The 18,128-nt window shown below is 37.1% G+C and overlaps 1 long non-coding RNA gene across 2 annotated transcripts in view; it reads right to left on the bottom strand.

The window, feature by feature from the left end:
- Window positions 1–4,037: 4,037 nt before the first annotated feature.
- LOC121147387 overlaps window positions 4,038–18,128 on the bottom strand; it is a 34,772-nt gene continuing 20,681 nt past the window's right edge. Inside the window, exons 3-4 of one of the 2 annotated variants that reach the window (XR_005882371.1) lie at window positions 12,433–12,550; window positions 4,038–6,892 (exon numbers count right to left, since the gene is read on the bottom strand). This is a non-coding gene — a long non-coding RNA (uncharacterized LOC121147387). Of the gene's footprint in view, window positions 6,893–8,938; window positions 8,966–12,432; window positions 12,551–18,128 lie in introns of those variants that run through there. The other variant, XR_005882372.1, reaches the window with a different exon arrangement.

Raw genomic sequence — 18,128 nt, 5'->3', positions numbered from 1 at the left:
ATCAGAAGAATTCTTCCTTTTCTGGATTTAGCTTTCAGTGAAGTTTACACATTTTCCAATCCTCTTAATAATAGATACAACTAAAGAGATATGAGGGAGGTTATCTCTGCCTCAGGTCGATAAACCTCAGGCTTTCTGATGTAGGATTTGTTATTTCTTTTGGAAGCATTGCCATGCTAAGATATGCTTTACAGAAAAAGCCAGAAAGCTTATTTGAATTGTTCCTACCTTTTTCTCATGCATAAAAATTTTTTAATGGTGTATCCCATTCCAGGGGAATGCCTGACATATTGATTTGGAAGCAACTGGATTCTTTTCCTTAGATAGCTATCATGAATGCAGAAATGTGGGGTAGCATTTTAAAATCCCTTTTCAGGAGGCACACAGAAAACTTTGGAGAATCAAATGCAGCTTATCTCCTGTATTGCTTGCTGCTTGGATGGCTTTGTCTGTGTTGCACATTGCTGTGTTCTGTTTAGCAATGGACAACCACATCTCCTGCCATTGACAGGCTGATCTCACTACAAGTTCCTCAAAAGCCCTGATAGACACAGGGGAGGGGTACATTGCCTTTTTCTAGCCTTGCCCTTCTCAGCAGTTAGGGCTATACAGACTGGCACATTCCTAAAAGGACAATCATCCCCACTAACTGGTAGTTTCCTTATAACTACCTGGTAGGAGGATACAAGCAAAATGTGGTAAAGCAATGTGTGAAGCATCTGGCTGCCCACTCTGACACTGGTCAGCTAGATTGGAAATACAGCTTTGCAAATACTTTTCTTTCTGAGAAGAACCTCTGTTCTTTATATCTGCACATAGATAATGGGTCACTAAGGATAAGTTTAGTGTCACGAATGAAGCCCCACCTACATTGTTTGTAACACCATCCCATGGTTGTGTTTGTACATAGCATGAAGTCCCTGTATTTCAGACCTGAGTTCCTCCCACCTAATGTGAGACTCCTCTTCACACAAAAGGCTATCCCATAATGAATTACTGATTGCTCCAGTTGTGAGGTCTGGCTCCTCAAAGTTATGGGTTGCTTCGCTCAGTTACCAACACCAGATTACTGTCATTCCTTCCCTTGCATGTTTGTGAGTTGTGACTTTTGTTTTCTTGATGTGTTTTTGAAAGATAAATCTCCTCATGTGTTAGTGTGGATTGCTGAGAGTTTGAAAGTTCAGGATACAAGGAGAACTATTAGGAAAACTGGTAGAAGAGAGAGGCATCCCCTGGACAGTTGATAGAACCATAAGTGACTACATGGTGGTTAAGCTTTAAGAAGGATACAAGGGGATCACCCAGAGAAAGAGGAAGACTAAAGGCAGATCTTGAAAAAAATGAGAATAGATCCTGGAGTCGGAGAGGTAGTGAGCACTCAGAGAGAAAATAAGCAAACAGGAAGGAAAATTTGGTGTTTTCTGCCAGCATTGTCTTGGGAATCTTAGGGAAAAGGTTTTAAATGCTAGCCCTGCCTTTTTTTAAAAGATTTTTTATTATTATTATTTTTTATTGGAAAGGCGGATATACAGAGAGGAAGATCTTCCGTTCGATGATTCACTCCCCAAGTGAGCACAACGGCTGATACTATACCGATCCGAAGCCAGGAGACTCTTCCGGGTCTCCCACATGGGTGCAAGGTCCCAAAGCTTTGGGCCGTCCTCGACTGCTTTCCCGGGCCACAAGCAGGGAGCTGGAAGGGAAGCAGGGCTGCCGGGATAGAACCGGTGCCCATATGGGATCCCAGGGTGTGCAAGGCGAGGACCTTAACCATTTGCGCCACTGCGCCGGGGCCTAGCCCTGCCTTGACAGGACTCCAGGAGAAGTGGTCACGGATGTCTGGAGTCTGTCTTCTCTGGCACCATTGTTTATTCCAGCAGATGGCCTGAAACTAACCCAAGACCATGCACCCATTTCACAGGAAGGTTGTTCAATGGCAACTCGCCTCACGGCTCTTGGCTGACCAAGATAGGCACTTTCTTGGAGAGTTGTGAGAGTTAGGTGAGTCTGTCAGGTGAGGCACAGAGAAAGTGACACAGACATGTAACAAGCAGAGCTGTGCATTACCAACAGATCCTAGAGATAAGGGGCAGCGTGAGTTAACGGGCCGTAAGGAACAGGGGTGATCGTAACACACATGTTCAGCCGGGGGGGAGAGAAAAATTGAGAAAGATTTGTTGATCAAAGACCTTATTTTTGTCCTAAGTGTTACCCAAACAGGTGTCCCTGCAGGCTATTCTGTTCAGTAGTTTTAAAGCAAGCAGACAGGTGTTATACGAATTCATGTTGTGACTAATGGTGGTCTCTGTGGCTTATCTGTGTAGTCCATATTGGATATGGGGGCCAATAGGGAATGTCAGATATGCTGTACCTAGCTGTTCCATAAAGAGGTGGCCACCAGGGGGCAGCTGAATAAGGTAGATGTGTATTAACTGGATGGGGAAGTATGAAGAGGCAGAAGAGTGCAGACAGCATCATTGACTAAGTCCTGTTCCTTTCATGATGAAATACATGTAGTAGCAGCATGACATATGAATCCACTGCAGTGGTGTGTACAGAACCCACACTGCTGTAATGAATAACACATCATTACATAGCACAAGAGTTTTACAGCCTTGTTCTGTACAACAGAACAGAGATTTATTTATTTAAAACATATTTATTAAACTTTTTGGTATGATCTGGGCACTTGACATATGAAAATAAAAATTGTGATACTTACACATTGGAAGTGAGAATGGGAGCAAACAGTGAGCCAAATTACAAAGCAAAGGTGTGCTAAAAGGTGATAAAAGGTTATGGGAAAAAATACCATAAGAAAAATCAGTATGGGGAATCTAGAGTGCAGGAGTATTTTCAAATTAAAAGGATGATCAGAACTGGCTTACTGAGTAGTCAGTGTTTCAAGGAGACCTGAGTGCTAGGTCTGTTATGACATGCAACACTGTAGACAGAGGGCAGCACCAAAATCAACCTATGAGGATAGAGGACTTAAGAAGTTGGAAGTAAGACAGAAGACAATGTCCAAGAGTCCAGACACCCGTAAAGAGCCCGGAAGCCATGTGAAGGCCGCACATACCCTGGGAGATATCAGGGAAGTGGACTATGGGCTGCGGCACCAGAGACAGCATCAAGTTGGGACTAAGAGAACACAGCCTTGCATACTGGAGGCACAGACAAGGCCAATGATACAGAGAAGGAAGAGGCTGAAACTTTGGCTGGTGGGGAGAGGGCAGCCAGGCCTCAGTGTGGTCCAGTGACAGCAGAGCGGAGTATCCACACCAGTAATTTAACCCCTTTGTAAATTCAGTTACCTTAAAGGAGACGGGAAGGAGGAAAGACTAAATAACTGAGTGTCTGTTTCAGGAGACTGAATTATAAGAGAGAGGAACAATGAGCTCAGTTTGGAAATATACCCACTTTTTAAAATAGTGTTGCAAAATTGTAGCTCATTGAATCAACCTGAATTTTTATTTTAGACTCGAGAGACTTATAATACCGGTCATATGAATGGTTTGCAGATGCTAAAAAATCAAGATTTTTTTTAAAGTTATTGCAATCTTTAATCCTTGAAGGTCATGCACTATCTAACTGGTGGAATCATATATGTTCCATCTACTACTGGCCAAATTTTTACTGGTTATTCTCATGCATAAACTCTTTGATTCCATCTATATAACCAAGTTTAATAAGATGCTGTGCTCAAGGGGCTGAAAGTATAATATAAATTCTTTGTCATTGGCAGTATATGAAATTGCCCTTAGACATTTTCTTTTGGATGGGACAAAGACAAAATTGAAGATGAAGATTATTTTTGAAGAGTTGTAAGATTGCAGAGTAGACAAATTCAAGGAGTTGTCTACCCACTTTCACCTAAGCCCCCAATCCCCTATTATTATTAATATCTTATATTATTGCTGTACAGTTTTTTTTTAAGATTTGTTTTTATTAAAAGACATAGTTACAAAAAGAAAAGGAAAGACAGAGAGGGGTTTTCTATCTTCTGGTTCACTCCCCAAATGGGTACAATGGCTGGAGCTGCATTGATTCCATGCCAGGAGACAGAAACTTCTTCTGGGTCTCACACATGGGTTCAGAGGCCTGAAGACTTGGCCCAGCAACCTCTACTTTTTCAGGCCACTAACAAGGTGCTCGATGGAAAGTGAAGCAGCCAGGACTAGAACCAGTGCCCTTGTGGCATGCCAGTGCTGCAGAAGTAGCATTAGCTTGGTAAACCATGGAGCCAGTCCCCAGTGCTGTAGAGTTTCCCCAGCTAGAGTGGTGTATTATAAAGTAAAGCTCATGGTTCACACTGGACAATAGCTTTTAACAAATGTCAATATGACAAATATTTGCCATTATAGTTTTATGAGATGGTGTCTCCTAAATATCCCCTCTAATTGGCCTGTTCATCCTGTTCGTCCTTGCCTAACTTCTAAATCCCAGAAACTATTTATCATTCACATTTTCCAGACTGACATATAGCTTCTTCAGTTTGACTTCTTTTAGTTTGTGCAGTGTATAGCCTTTTTGGGTTGACTTCTTTCACATAACAATAAGTATTTAAGTTTTCTCCATATCTTTCCATGACTTGATCACTCATTTATTTTTATTACTGAATAATATCCTATTATATTTATGAACAGTATTTTGTTTGTCCATTTGCCTATTAAAGGACATACTGGTTCCTTTGACTTTTTTTTTAATTTACGTTTTCATTCTGTTCTATGACTGAATATTATTTTTTCATTTAAATCCTATTTACTACTAGAAGCATTAGTACAATGCAATATTAGAGCTTATTTAATTGTAGGTGTTAGAAACAACAAATGGAATTAACTTAAAGAAATGGTTTAATTTACTGTAAGGATACTTTAATATTGCAAAGAGCTGAAAGAAACTGGGACTTGAGAATGAGTGGAATTCATCTCAGAACATTTCCCCTTGAGTGTGAAAACAGGTTGTTTATAAATGTATTTGTCAAACCATCTGGATATGCTTGCATGTGTATCCGTGTATACAGATATGTGCAACTGAATTTTTTCAGAATGACATTTCAACAATCTGCAACTTTAGTCAATAGAAAGAATGTATCCTGATTTTCATTTTGATACCCAAATTAAATTACTAATGATGGAGTTTAAAGAAAGAAGAATCCCCATTTTAAATACAAAATAATGACAGCTATCCAAAAATCTCTGAATAACGGGAAAATGAGAGAATATTAAAATATTTTAGTGATTTCCTTATGTTTTTACTTTCCTAGATTTTATTAAATTATTTTGTTTGTTTTAATGAAGAAGCGCTAGATTAAAATTATGTTTATAACCATGTCTTAGGATAGCTTCTGTTTTCAGGGTGTATTTCTGGCTCTTAGTATGCTGCTTAGAAATTAAGATCAGGAAAGATTATTCAGTATTGTTTAAGCAAATTAACACCCTTCATGTGAATATCTACCGTGGCCTTTCTATGTTTAGCTGTGCACTTGTCTTTACAGTCATTTTGGAAAGAATGAAACACAACAGAGACAATGCGTCTCAAAGTGCTAGAAGCAGCCACACACTGATGAATTTATCGGTTATGGCTGGAAGTTGAAATGACAAAGAATACAAATATGTTGTGGTTTTAGTTTCAGAAATGCTATTAGATAGGCAGGAATGAAAGTAGCTATTCATTGACTATCATTATTCATTTGCTCGTTCAATCAGTGCTTACAGAATGTTTGCTATAAAGAACTGTCACTCTCTGCGACTCTTTTATGAGATTGAACTCCATGAGGAATGACCCCGTCTGTGATCAGATCTCTGTATCATCAGTGGGCAATGCTGTTCACGCTTCACAATAAGGACATAATCAACACATGGAGTTGAACTGAGTCAGCTTGCCTGGTTCTGACAATCACGGATGATGAGAAGTTCTCTGTGCTTAGGGATCTCTGCCTAGTGAGGCAGTGATGCTTTGTGGAAAGTCAGCAGCACATGATCAAAAGTTACTCCCTTTAATCAATAAGCTACAGTGTGCCTCCCACTACACACATAGTACACTTACACCTTATAGCAACCCTGTACACGTGTGTATGCTGTGGGATGAGGGATGCTACATGGAAAGACTAACACAGTTTTTTAAATTACCTGTTTATTAAATAGCCTGGTTGATAAATCTTATAGTTTGGATTTAAAGTCAGGTTCTTAAAGAATTTTATGTTTAAATTCATTAATGGTCTGTATGGTGAAGCTGCACGGTTTATTTATATTTTCTTTATAAAACAGCTCCCTTTCCTTTGAATAACATGAAAAATGCTGTTGATTTTGAATAACATGTTTGAATTGTTTTCCAGTTCAGATTATGTGACTCATTAAAATGTTTATTCTGTCTCACTTGTGACCAAGAGCAGACATTTCCAAATCAAAGCCAAGGGTTTCTTAATTAGCAACTTCTTCCTCTGTGTAACATTAAATGGCTCTATGGTTGCCAGGGAAGGAAGTGCTGTCGAGTTTGGCATCATTAATGCCATGCTTTAGTCAACTGCTCTCTCTAAACTTTCCACAGCATCTCTTTGATTTGTATAACTATTAGCTTCCAGATTTTAGTAATCCTTTCAATTAAATTAGATTCTAAAAACTCCTAATCCAAAAAAGAGAGATTTTATACATTTTTTATTTATTTATTTTTATGGAAAAATTCTTTAATCAAAACAAGTTTACACATTGATATTTATGGCTTAACTAGAATAAATCTATCAAAATTAAAATTGAATTACGGACCGAGACAGGTATATAATGTAACAGCAGAGTTAAAACAGGGGTCCTAGCTTCCATTGTAAGACCTCTCAAATGCAAAAGTCCAATCAGTGAGACAGTTCAAAATCTTAACCTGCAGATGAAACAATTACCTGAAAAGTCAACTTACAATGCATTTCACTCACAAACACAAGTGTTAAAATCCGTCTCCCATATCATATCGTGTCAAAACATAAGTATCTTCCTATCTATTGAAACCAACTGCCCTAACATCTTAGGATGCGATCCTTTGTCACATACCTAGGATCTTTAATAACATTGCTTTACTGTGATTTAGTCTCTACCTTTTGTAATATAATCTTCCTGTTGCAAGTTTGATATCAAAAATGGAAATACAAATTTCTAACACATCCATGTTTTCAGTTAGTTGCTTTGTATAGTATTTATATTTTCTACATAAGTATCATGGACTATTGTTTTCCTAATTAAAATTAATGGTTTTCTTAATGAGTGTGACTTTGTAGAGACTTGTGACATTTCTCAGAAATAAACTTACTGTTTTCAGTTTTAGTTGCGAATGCCTGTAAAGGATCTTACATGGTTGAGCCCTAAAGCCAGACTTATAATACATGTGCAATGTGTTCTCTATGGAAATCATGAGATTTTATATTATTGTAGAGATTGAAACATTAATATATTCAATGTTTTTTCCACATGCTATAGAAACTCCTTTAGTCAATGAAACAAAACTAGTATTATTTTGTGGTTGAGGAGAGGCCTTTCTTATACAATAAGGCTTGGGTAGGTTTATTCTATAGGCAGCGAGAACCTGGAGTATCTGGGGCTATTTTCCATAGGATCTTTACCCTTCTCTGTCAAAATTCCTCTTTATCATGCATTCATATGAACGCTATCAAGGCATGCTTCACTTAATAATCATTCCTTTTGTTCCCTGCAATCATCACTATTCACTGACAGTGACAGATTTTTCTTATAGAGACACATGAAGCTAAATTTATCACCAAGCCATGGCCTAATATGTGTTAGGAATTAAGGGCTTAAATGAGATAAGAGAAGAAAAGAGGGGGTGTATTCTTATAGCTCACCATTTTGAACATAAATATATCTCAGATATCAGCCAGTATCTCTTAAATAGCATTGGAACACAACACCACTAACTTTGGTAAACAAAGCTGTTTCTTTGAAACCAGTGTGTAATTCATGATCAAGATATTAAATATAATATTCATCTTAGAAAATCAAGTTTAGGAGGGGTATGCTGAAAAAGTTTCAATACCTCAGTGCGCCTCAACTGTTGACATATGCCTTGTTAGAGTTATAAGCCAGTTTGGACTATCCTAAAATTCGCCAAGTTCAGTAACAATGATTCAATACTATAAACTGCTAACTATAAAAATGAAAATAGACATGAGACAATGAATAGTACTCTATAGCCATTTTAAGGTGTATAGCAGCCAGCTGTGTATAAACAAAAATTGAAATGTACATGAAGTAGTCACAGGATGTGGTTAAGAACTTGCATTTTCTAACATATTGGTCACTCAATACCACGTCAATTAACTCCATAGTGTTGTAAATTGTTGTGGATGTTATGTTGGGGCTTTTCATTGGATGGGATGATATTCTGCCAGCTCTGCTTTCCAACCAAAGATGGTCTCCCCAAGAAACCATTGAATTTATCTGGGCAGTAAGATGCTGGACTCTAGGCATGGTACATGCTTGCAATGAAGGGATCATGACTGGATTTGAACTGTAATACTGCAACAAGGTGGAGGAACCCACCATGGGGGAGGCATAGGGAGGGTTGGGGGGAATCCCAGAGCCTATGAAATTGTGTCATAAAATGAAATGAAATAGAAAAAAATCAAGTTTACTTTTGTTTCTTAACTTCGGTTAACTTTGGTTAAGGGTTTTGAAGTGATGGATCTTACCTTTAACCTGATGGATGCTCTCTAGTCCCGGTGTAGTTATCAAATGTTGTATGAAATTTCAACAACTGGGATACATATGCCTGTAGGGAGTTTCAAACGTGAGATTTTTATTGTAATGAGCATGCACATTTTTCAAAAATGCATTTGTTTTATTTGAAAGACAGAGTTGCACATATATAAAGAGAGACAGTAACCTTCCATTTGCTGGTCCACAGCTCAAATGACCACAAAGGCCAGGATGAAGCCAGGAGTCTGGAACTCCATCTGAGTCTCCTACATGAGTACAGAGGCCCAAGGATGTCATTCATTTCCACTAATTTCCTAAGCACATTTTCAAGGAGCTAGAACCAATGTGGAATAGCTGGACTCAAATCTCAGGCTCCTATGGCATGCCGGCAATGCAGGCTCCCCCTTAACTCACTGTGCCACAGCACTGGTTTCAGGTGACACACATGTTAATAGTCATGATGATTTAAATGTTTTTAAATGAGAACCAAACCTTCATTACAAGACAAATATTGTGTGCACCAAAATGAATAAAGCTGGTATTAAAACAAAAATAAACCCCACAGTATTCTCCAAATGAATCAGGGATAAACTGAGAAAGTATACTAAAAGGAAATAAGAATTTGCTAAATGTTTACTTACTTTTACAGTTATGTAACAATCTAGACTTTTAAAGGGAAAATAAGAACATGAAAGATTAGAAGCCCAAAAATGTGTTTTTCATCTATAAAAACCTCTGACATTCCTTTAAAGCAATGTGTCTTGATTATGTCCTTATATGACATGTTTATAAGGATTTATTTGATCATCTTGGGGATTTGAACACTATAACAATCCTTGTCTCATCCACCCTGGTCCAGTGCTCACCCTTCACCTGAGTGTCCTTATATCCCCTTTTGATGAAAGTGTTTTGGCAGCAGGGTTGGCACCTCCAGGTTAGGCTAATGTCTTCCGCCAGAATAACAACTTAACAAATAACAGTTGCTTAGGTGAAATATATTTCTTGATTATTAGAAAATGAAAGACTTGATTTAATGCAGTGTGCATCTCTACTTCCAAACCAAAGATGGACTCCCAATGAAATTGTTAAAATCTGGAGAATAGGATGTTGGACTCTGCCATTGTCCTACCTTCAGTGTCTGGATACACTTTAATGTTAGAATGATTGACTTAGGACTGTTTTCTAAGGACTCTACTCTTGTAATAATATAGGGGGAATTATTGAAGGGGAGGGGAAGCCCCAGAGCCTATGGAATTGTATCATAAAATAAATTAAAAAGAAAGACAGTCTTCGAAACTTGATGCAGTTCATATGCTTTTAGATCAAATAAAAGCAAAATTTATTATACAAAAAATAGAAATGGAAACTAATTCTATATATTCATCAAATTTTACTTCCAAATAAAAACTGCCTGCTATCAGGCAAATTTTCATCTATGTCCTTGAATAATACTTCTGAGTGTAACAAGTTGAGATATTGTATGCTTTCCTGTTGGGAGAAAACCAAAACATTTTCCATGAAGTACCAATTTTTCAGAATTTACCATATATATGACTTATGAATATATTCATTGTGCATTTTTTCAGTCAATTCAATGTTGAATGTCCCAGGGACAGAAACAAATGATAGAGACAATTAAGGATTAAACAACAGTTTCTTTCCCCTAAGAACTCTCAGCATAGGCCGATGTTACACATGACAAAGGAAAGAAGTGACACATATCACAGCCATTTGTGAATTAAATACACATGGCATTTGTTGATAGCCTTACTTCTGGAACTTTTGAACCATGGTTCATTCCCAGAAGTAGGTCTATAGGACTTTGATTAAGAAGTGCACAAAAATAAAGGGAAAGGGGAGAATAAACAGCAAGAAGAGAAACTTCTGGAAGAATGCACATTATCTGAAAACCCTTTGTTATCTGAATCATTCACCTATTCATTAAATTAAAAGGTATCACACACCTGTGACACACTGTCTTCAGTTTATCTAGGGATGAACTACATGGACATGGTGTGTCGCATGGGAAAATTATCTAGGAAACAAAACCAAAACTAAGATTTCCAAACAAAAATATCTAAACAGTGAACAAAATTTTACGTTAAGACATCCACTTGTTGTGATAAATCAAGTGGTGGGAGGTGGAGACAGGGAATCTGTGGTACTAGCATTAGAAATAATCACTTTTATTTATTCTGTTTTATTCCTCATTGTTATTATTTTCCATGGTATGGTTTTTGTAAAGAAGGAACAAACACATTTTATTTATATCCATAACACCCCAACTCTTTGGAAAAAGGTAAGGAGGTGTATGTTATCATTTTGCCATTGTACAGAGAAATCCTTGTTAAGTAGAAAGAGTGTTTCTGGTATGTTCTATAGCCCCTGACCTATAGAGATGCACGGTCATTGATGGGCCTCTGGATGTCATCTAAATGCATTTTGTACCTCTTAAACACCATAATCATCTTCATCATCAGCATTTTCACAGTACTTTTATTAAATGTCTATAGGTAGAGCAGTTCATTAGTGAAGGGATGCATGTAATATTATGAACTTTGTTGTAATGTTAAGGGAGCATGTAGATAGAAGGTAACTTGCTGTTGCCAAAATCTCATGCTATTAAGATATCCAAATCTGTGCAACATGCCAAGCGTGGCCTGCAGTGGATGATTTGAGTCTTAGCTGCAAGCAGATGGTCATTTGGATGCTGATTAAGATTTATACGCTGTGTGCCTTTGTTTTGGTTACACATTTTGATAAGCTGTTTGTCAACTATCTTCCAAGTGTATTCATTGATAATGAATTAAAACTGAAAAAATAACTTAGTTCCTTGAAAGGATTGTATTGCTTTGTATGTGTCAAAAAGATCAGAGTATAAGAAAATATCCTGCTAAAATAGTCAGCATGAGATCATGAAAGCAAAACATCAAAATTCAGTGTGGGAACAAGTTAGCTGTTTTGTGTAGAGAGGTTCAAATGGCACATCAGTGTAAGCAGTTATAGTTTCATCCACTCTGCGAACCTCTTTGTCTTTCCCTGCACTAATGTATCTCTTCCATGTTACAAATAATTGTACAGGGTCCAATTTTTCTCTTTCTTGCCTCTCTCCCATCCATTATCATTCATACAGGAATCTGAACTCACAGAATGTCGGAACTGCCATGGGAGAGAGCTTGGGCATCTCATGCCCCTGCACACTGCTTGGGTGTATTTGGGCCTGGAGCACACAAGCAGAGGAACAACCAAGCAAGTTTTACAAGGTGTGACTCATCTGATGAGGACCGGGCTGACAAAAGATGATCTTGTGTTCCTTATTTTATTTTTACTCTTCTTGATTCATATCCCCTTCTTTCAATATGCTTCTATAATCCCTTTGTAACAACAGGAAGTTACCATTTCAATAATGCTTTGAGGCACAAGTGGAAAGACTATTCACTGTGGCTGAAAATAACATACTTCATTGGGAAAGAAACAAATAGAATAAAACCAGGAGATTACTTGTCACTGCCTAAGAGGAAATTCTGCTTAGTTTTGGGTGAAGTTTGTGAGTATCAAAGACATGAAAGCAATTGATTTGGCATCTTACACCTATGGTGGATATTTTGCCCAGAAATGGCTTTGGAACTCTCCTTGACTTCAAGGCATTAGGTACAATTCTCTCACTAATAAATCAGCAATATTTGATGTTTCGGTGCTGTGTGCATAGTGAGCAAGCAACATGTGAGCGCACTTGCGGGGATGGCGTTTCTTAACCTGACTTCAAATGTGGGACTTGGCTTTGCAGTTTCACAGCAGGCAGAAGGGTTGTTTTCCAGGTGAGGGGTGGGGCAATATTGAGAACACTGACCCTAGAAAGGAAACATTCATGCATTACAAATAATCATTAGAACTGAGGGTTCTAACACAGCCTCCATCACATGTCAAAGAATATAGAGCAAACTTCAGAAGATTGTAGGTTCTGGCATAAAATCTGTATGTGAGGAAGAGTACTGTAAAGGCAATAAGTGTTGGTGTACTTTTCCCTTAAGATTTTTATCTTAAAATTATGGTCATGTTACATTCATTATAGACTTTTTCTTCAGAAATAACGTTAATATTTTGTTGATTCTTAAAATATGGATTTTAAATTTAAAATATTATGACAAAAACAAAAGATTAACAAGATTGGGGCAAAAATATAAAATTATAGATAGTTGTATTATGTAAGCACTAACTATAAATTTATATTTGCATAATGATTACAAGAATATTATGTATTTATTAATCTATTGAATAACTCCAAGAATTGCCTCTGTCCTCAAAAGCAGCAACCCACCTTCAAAACACATTATTCAACTTCAGGGATCTCAGACACCAGTTGGAGATACATTTAAAAGGGAATAATATTAATATGCTATGGTTGATGTCACAGTAGAGGTTGCTGTTGCTTTTGATTTCATGAATGTATTCATAGAAGAGGTAATGTCAGATGTAAAATTTAATAAAAACCGTAAAAGAGCAAATATATGCTTACTGAATGATTTGGGAAAGAACTTTTGGGGTAGAGCCACCAAGTTTTGTAAAGAGTATGGAATCTTGAGGAATGAAGATGAGTGTGCTAAATGTGGGGCTGAGCACTCTTAGAATGGCCAGTGGGATTAGAGAGGCAAGTGGAACTAAGGGTAAGGTGTTTTGTAGTATACCAGAATTTTCATTTAGTTCTGGAAGTAGTAAGCAAATTCAATTTTCAAGTCAAAATTATCTTTCTAATGGCAGAGGGAATCAAGCAGACAGTTTCAAGCGGTAATAAACTGTTAAAGAGATTACTGCAAACTTGTTCATTAAAGAACCATGGCTTCATGCCCACAATGATGGACATATGACTGTTTATGAAGAACTATGCTACAGTAATGATATAGGGGAACTCAGTGAGGAGGATGGGATTGGGGAGGGGATAAGAGAAATCCCTGGGCCTAGGAACTATATCACAAAATGATAGTAATAAAAAGAACCATAGCTTCACTATCTTGTGGTTCTGAGGGTGTGAATCTCTAAAGTAAAAATATATATATATGTTTAGAATTTATATTTCCTTTTGCAGTTTTAGGAGCAAAGTGTTTGTTTTTTGTATCTCTGCTGCCTTCTAGAAGTTGCCATAATTCCTTCACTTATTATTTTTAAAATCAAGAAATTGCTTTGGAGATTCTGGGTAATTGCTTGCTTACTATGAGGACACCAACTTAATCACTGCTAAAACAATTTCATTGGTTTTCTGACCCGCTGCTGTTTGTATGTTTCCTGCTTTGCTTTTTTCTCAGCTCTTGTTTATCTGCAGTCTTATCCAGTTCCATACCTCAACCATTCACTGATGTCTCAAATTTCTATGTACAGTCCACACACCCAACCAACTCTCAGCTTTACACAAGTGCACTTCCAAACTCTCATGGAAAAATGGGACTAACCTAAATTTATTATGTATATTATATATATATAAAATCCATGGATCAAAATTACTGAATGGTTTGGAACTCTTTTTTACACTAAAATAAATTTATTTTTTAATTCTACTTCCCCTCAATATTTAAAAAATCCCCTCGTATATCAAATATTATCATGAAGCTTTAGCAAATTCAGATATTTCCAAAGTCAAATTAAGAAAAAATATCTGACTACATTTTTAATGTCTGTAGCATCAAAATTAATCGATAGATTTCAGCAGGGAAATATCCTGAGCTTTTGGTTACATAAAGTATTCCTGTTTCTCTCTATGCTTTCATATTTACTCCAAAAATATTTAGGAGAAACAAATCCCCCTAAATACTTAAAATTATATTTCATTAGGTGTGCATTTAACCTAGTAGTAAGATACCTATGTGTCCCCTTGCCATACATGGGCTATTCTAAACTCTGTTCCTTTTTCCAGCTTCCTGATAATGTAGTCAGCATTGATTACTTAGGTGTTGTGTCCTCGAATTAGGCTTCTATTCTCCAGCTAGGGGCTGGTGTGGGCTTTTGGGGGGTAGACCTATCATTAGAGCATTTTCACTTCTGTCTGTCTCTCTTTCTGCCTCTCATAAATAAAATGTAAATTTTTGAAATGCTGCTAACTTAACTGTTTCTTTGGGAAAATCCTCTTCCTTTTATTCTGGAATATAGATGCCTACTGCAACATATCTTCGCTTCCCAGTATGCCAGTCTCCGTTACCCAGTTCATCTGTGCAAATGCGTGTATATTTATTTACCTATGTATCAATTTGTTTTTGTTTTGTATGAAGATTAAAAAAAAAAGGTACTGCTATAATAATAAGGTGAAAATGGTAGGAAGGGCAAATGGGGATGGGAAATGAGAAGGGAAAAAGGAGAATCCCTTATATTTACAAAACTGCAGCAGCAAAAGTAATAACTACAAAGATTTTAAACGTTAAAATATATTTAGATAAAAATTTGTACATAGTTTAAAAATATGCTTACTTTTTAATCAACAGACACTGATTTCTTAGCCGTTTGTGTTTTTTTAACCAGCATAATGACCATCTCTTTACTTATGACTTAAGTAGTTTACTATTTTAATTAATGTAATTTTAAGTGTATTTGTGCCTTGAGGGAAGTTAAAACAGAGGGTATAGTTTCTGATCCTTTGCAAAAATAAATTCATCAACACAAAAGCCAATTGTAGCTCATTGACCATGAGCTGTAATTCAAGTTGAAGAACTTTGTCAGTCCTATAGACTAGCTGATGGGATAATTTAAGGTGAGAGATGGACTAAGCACAGTTCTACAAAATTGGATGGAATGAGGAAGTTTGGTTGTGTTTTTTGAGCAAGCTGAGACGTGAAGCTGGACGTAAATGGAAGCAGGCAAAGCACATCTTACCTATCTGGAGTGTTCTTTCAGTACTGCCATCTTAGAACATTTACAGGGCCATTGGTGCCAGGAGGAAATGAGGCTTCTATGAATTTTCTCAGTATATTTGAGAAATCCAAAAATGAGTTTCCTTCATTTCATGTTTCATGTTTCATGGGTTTTTACTACAGGGTTTGTTTAGAATAGATGAAGTATTGGAAGATTTTTAATTCTTCCTCTTTTGCCAAAGTTTAAAAACGTTTTAAATATTTCGGGCCCGGTGCGATAGTGTAATGGTTAAGGTCCTTGCCTTGAATGCCTGGGATCCCATATGGGTGCTGATTCTAATCTTGACAGCTGCACTTCCCATCCAACTCCCTGCTTGTGGCCTGGGAAAGCAGCAGAGGATGGCCCAAAGCCTTGGGACCCTGCACACCCGTGGGAGACCTGGAAAGAAGTTCCTGGCTCCTGGCTTTGGATCGGTACAGCTGCAGCCATTGCGGTCACTTTGGGGAATGAATCATCAGACAAAAGATCTTCCACTCTGTCTCTCCTCCTCTCTGTACATCTGCCTTTCCAATAAAGTAAATAAATCTTTTTTAAAAAGATTTTTTTTAATATTTCAAGAAGACAAGTAAGTTTACTGGAACTTAAAATTTGATTGTCTCAAAAAAATCTTGTGATCAAAGGTCTTGTTACCAAAGGTCTTGTACTGAAGATAAACTAAAGATGGAGATATTAGAAGTTGTTGTTCAAGAATAAACTTGTCTTTGAACTGAAGGCATTTTTTATTGTTCAGCATCAGTATCTTTCAGGGTATGTAATTGGACAGGTTTCTTAATGTCTCATTTTTTTCACTTCTAAATTGAAATTAATAATGATTTCTAGAGCATCAGCCCCATAGAGTTTTGGAGGAGACTAAATGAAATAAAACCTTAAAAAATTGAAACCAAGCCAGACATGTGATGATTTAAATTAATGATAGATTTATCCATACAACTAGGTTTATTCATATGTAATTATTGATGTCCCACTCTAAAATTGGATGATATCATTAGAATATAAATTTTCCAGGGAGTTTGATTTCATAGTCTATATGCTTCATTCTTACCTCCCTGGCAATTACAAGCTTTGCTCATAAAATCAATTTCAGTGGAAATATAGTATACACTCAAAATTTTAATTTTCTTCCCACTTTCCCTTCTACTCCATGAACATTCACCTTTATCTTTGCCTCTAATTTCTTTTATGAGTTTTCATCTTGGTCTGTTGTAACCCAAATATTACTTTATATTCTCTATTATTTTACTTTTTATTTATGGTTTCTGGCTTGCAATTTTTTTTTATAGGAACCCAGTCTCGCTCATCATAGACTCATCAGGACAGGTAGTAAATCTTAAAGTCTCCTCTCCCCAACAGCTGGACAGCAATGTCATCACCCAGGGTCTTTTTCTACATTAAGATCTACTCTGGAGACGTCTCAATTGTCATCTCTTACAGTATCTAGAATAATTAAAATCTATGCATCTAATTAAAATCTATGCATCTAATTTTACATTAAAAACCGTTTCTACTTATAAAAACAATACAGTTGCACAAAAGAACACATCTAAAAATCAAAAAGAATATACTTGTAGTTTCAGGATGCAAAATGACCATTTTCTTATTGTTTTCCCCCTCCTCACTTCCTTCCTTCCTTCTCTCCATACTTCTCTCCCTCTCTCTCAATTCTGTTCTTCCCTTCTTTCCTTCCTACCTTCCTTTCTTCCTCTCTTCTTTCCCTTCCCTTTCCTTCCTTCCTTCCTTCCTCCTTCTGCCCTCTTTCCCTTCCTCTCTCCCTCCCTCCCTTCCTCCATCCTTCTCCTCTTCCATTTCTCCTCCGTTTTCCCTCCTCCCTTCCTCCTTTCTTCTTTCCCTCCTCCCTTATTTCCTTCCCCTTTCTCTCCCTCCCTTGTTTAGTTCCTTCCATCCCGTCCTTCACTCTGGCTTCTCCTTTCCTCCTTCCATCTACCTATTTATATTTTTCTCCAATTTCTGACTTTCAAATGGTGCTGTACTCACATGTCAGACATCTTTCTATGTACCTTCATTTCCAGGGTGACTCCATTATCCCATGGCTTCAAACTCCACCTCTATGGTAATAACTTTATCCTAGGCCATTCCCTTCAATTTAAAATTCCAATCCAAGTACTACTCAGAATTTCTTTTTTTTTTTTTTCTGATTGGCATGCCACAAAGAAACTATTAGTTTCTATGTCTGAGTTTTCTCTTCTTTTGTGTCTCCCCCAATCACAGCAAATGGCAGTTTTACACTTACATTTACTCCAGCCAAAAGCCTTGATGTCATTGTTTCTACACTGTCTTTGCTTGCCATTAAGCTGTCAGTAAAAATGTCTTGCCTAAAAATCACTTCCAGGATCCAACCCTTTCATACTTTTGGCTACCACTTCTCTAATCAAAGCCATTATTATGGCTCCAAATTATTACAGGCTCTTGGCTTTCTCTCCTTCTGGCAGCGATTCTTTTAAAAATGCCAGTGATTATTTTAAAATGTCACTCCTCTCTTTAAAATCCACCAGAGGCTTCCCATTCACACAAAATGAA

This window comes from Ochotona curzoniae, unplaced genomic scaffold, assembly GCF_017591425.1.
Source record: "Ochotona curzoniae isolate NIBS_2020 unplaced genomic scaffold, NIBS_Ocur_1.0 scaffold_4506, whole genome shotgun sequence".
Taxonomy (NCBI): Eukaryota; Metazoa; Chordata; class Mammalia; order Lagomorpha; family Ochotonidae; genus Ochotona; species Ochotona curzoniae.
The sequence above is the reverse complement of the archived record's forward strand: the minus strand, read 5'-3'. Positions and strand labels throughout refer to the sequence as shown.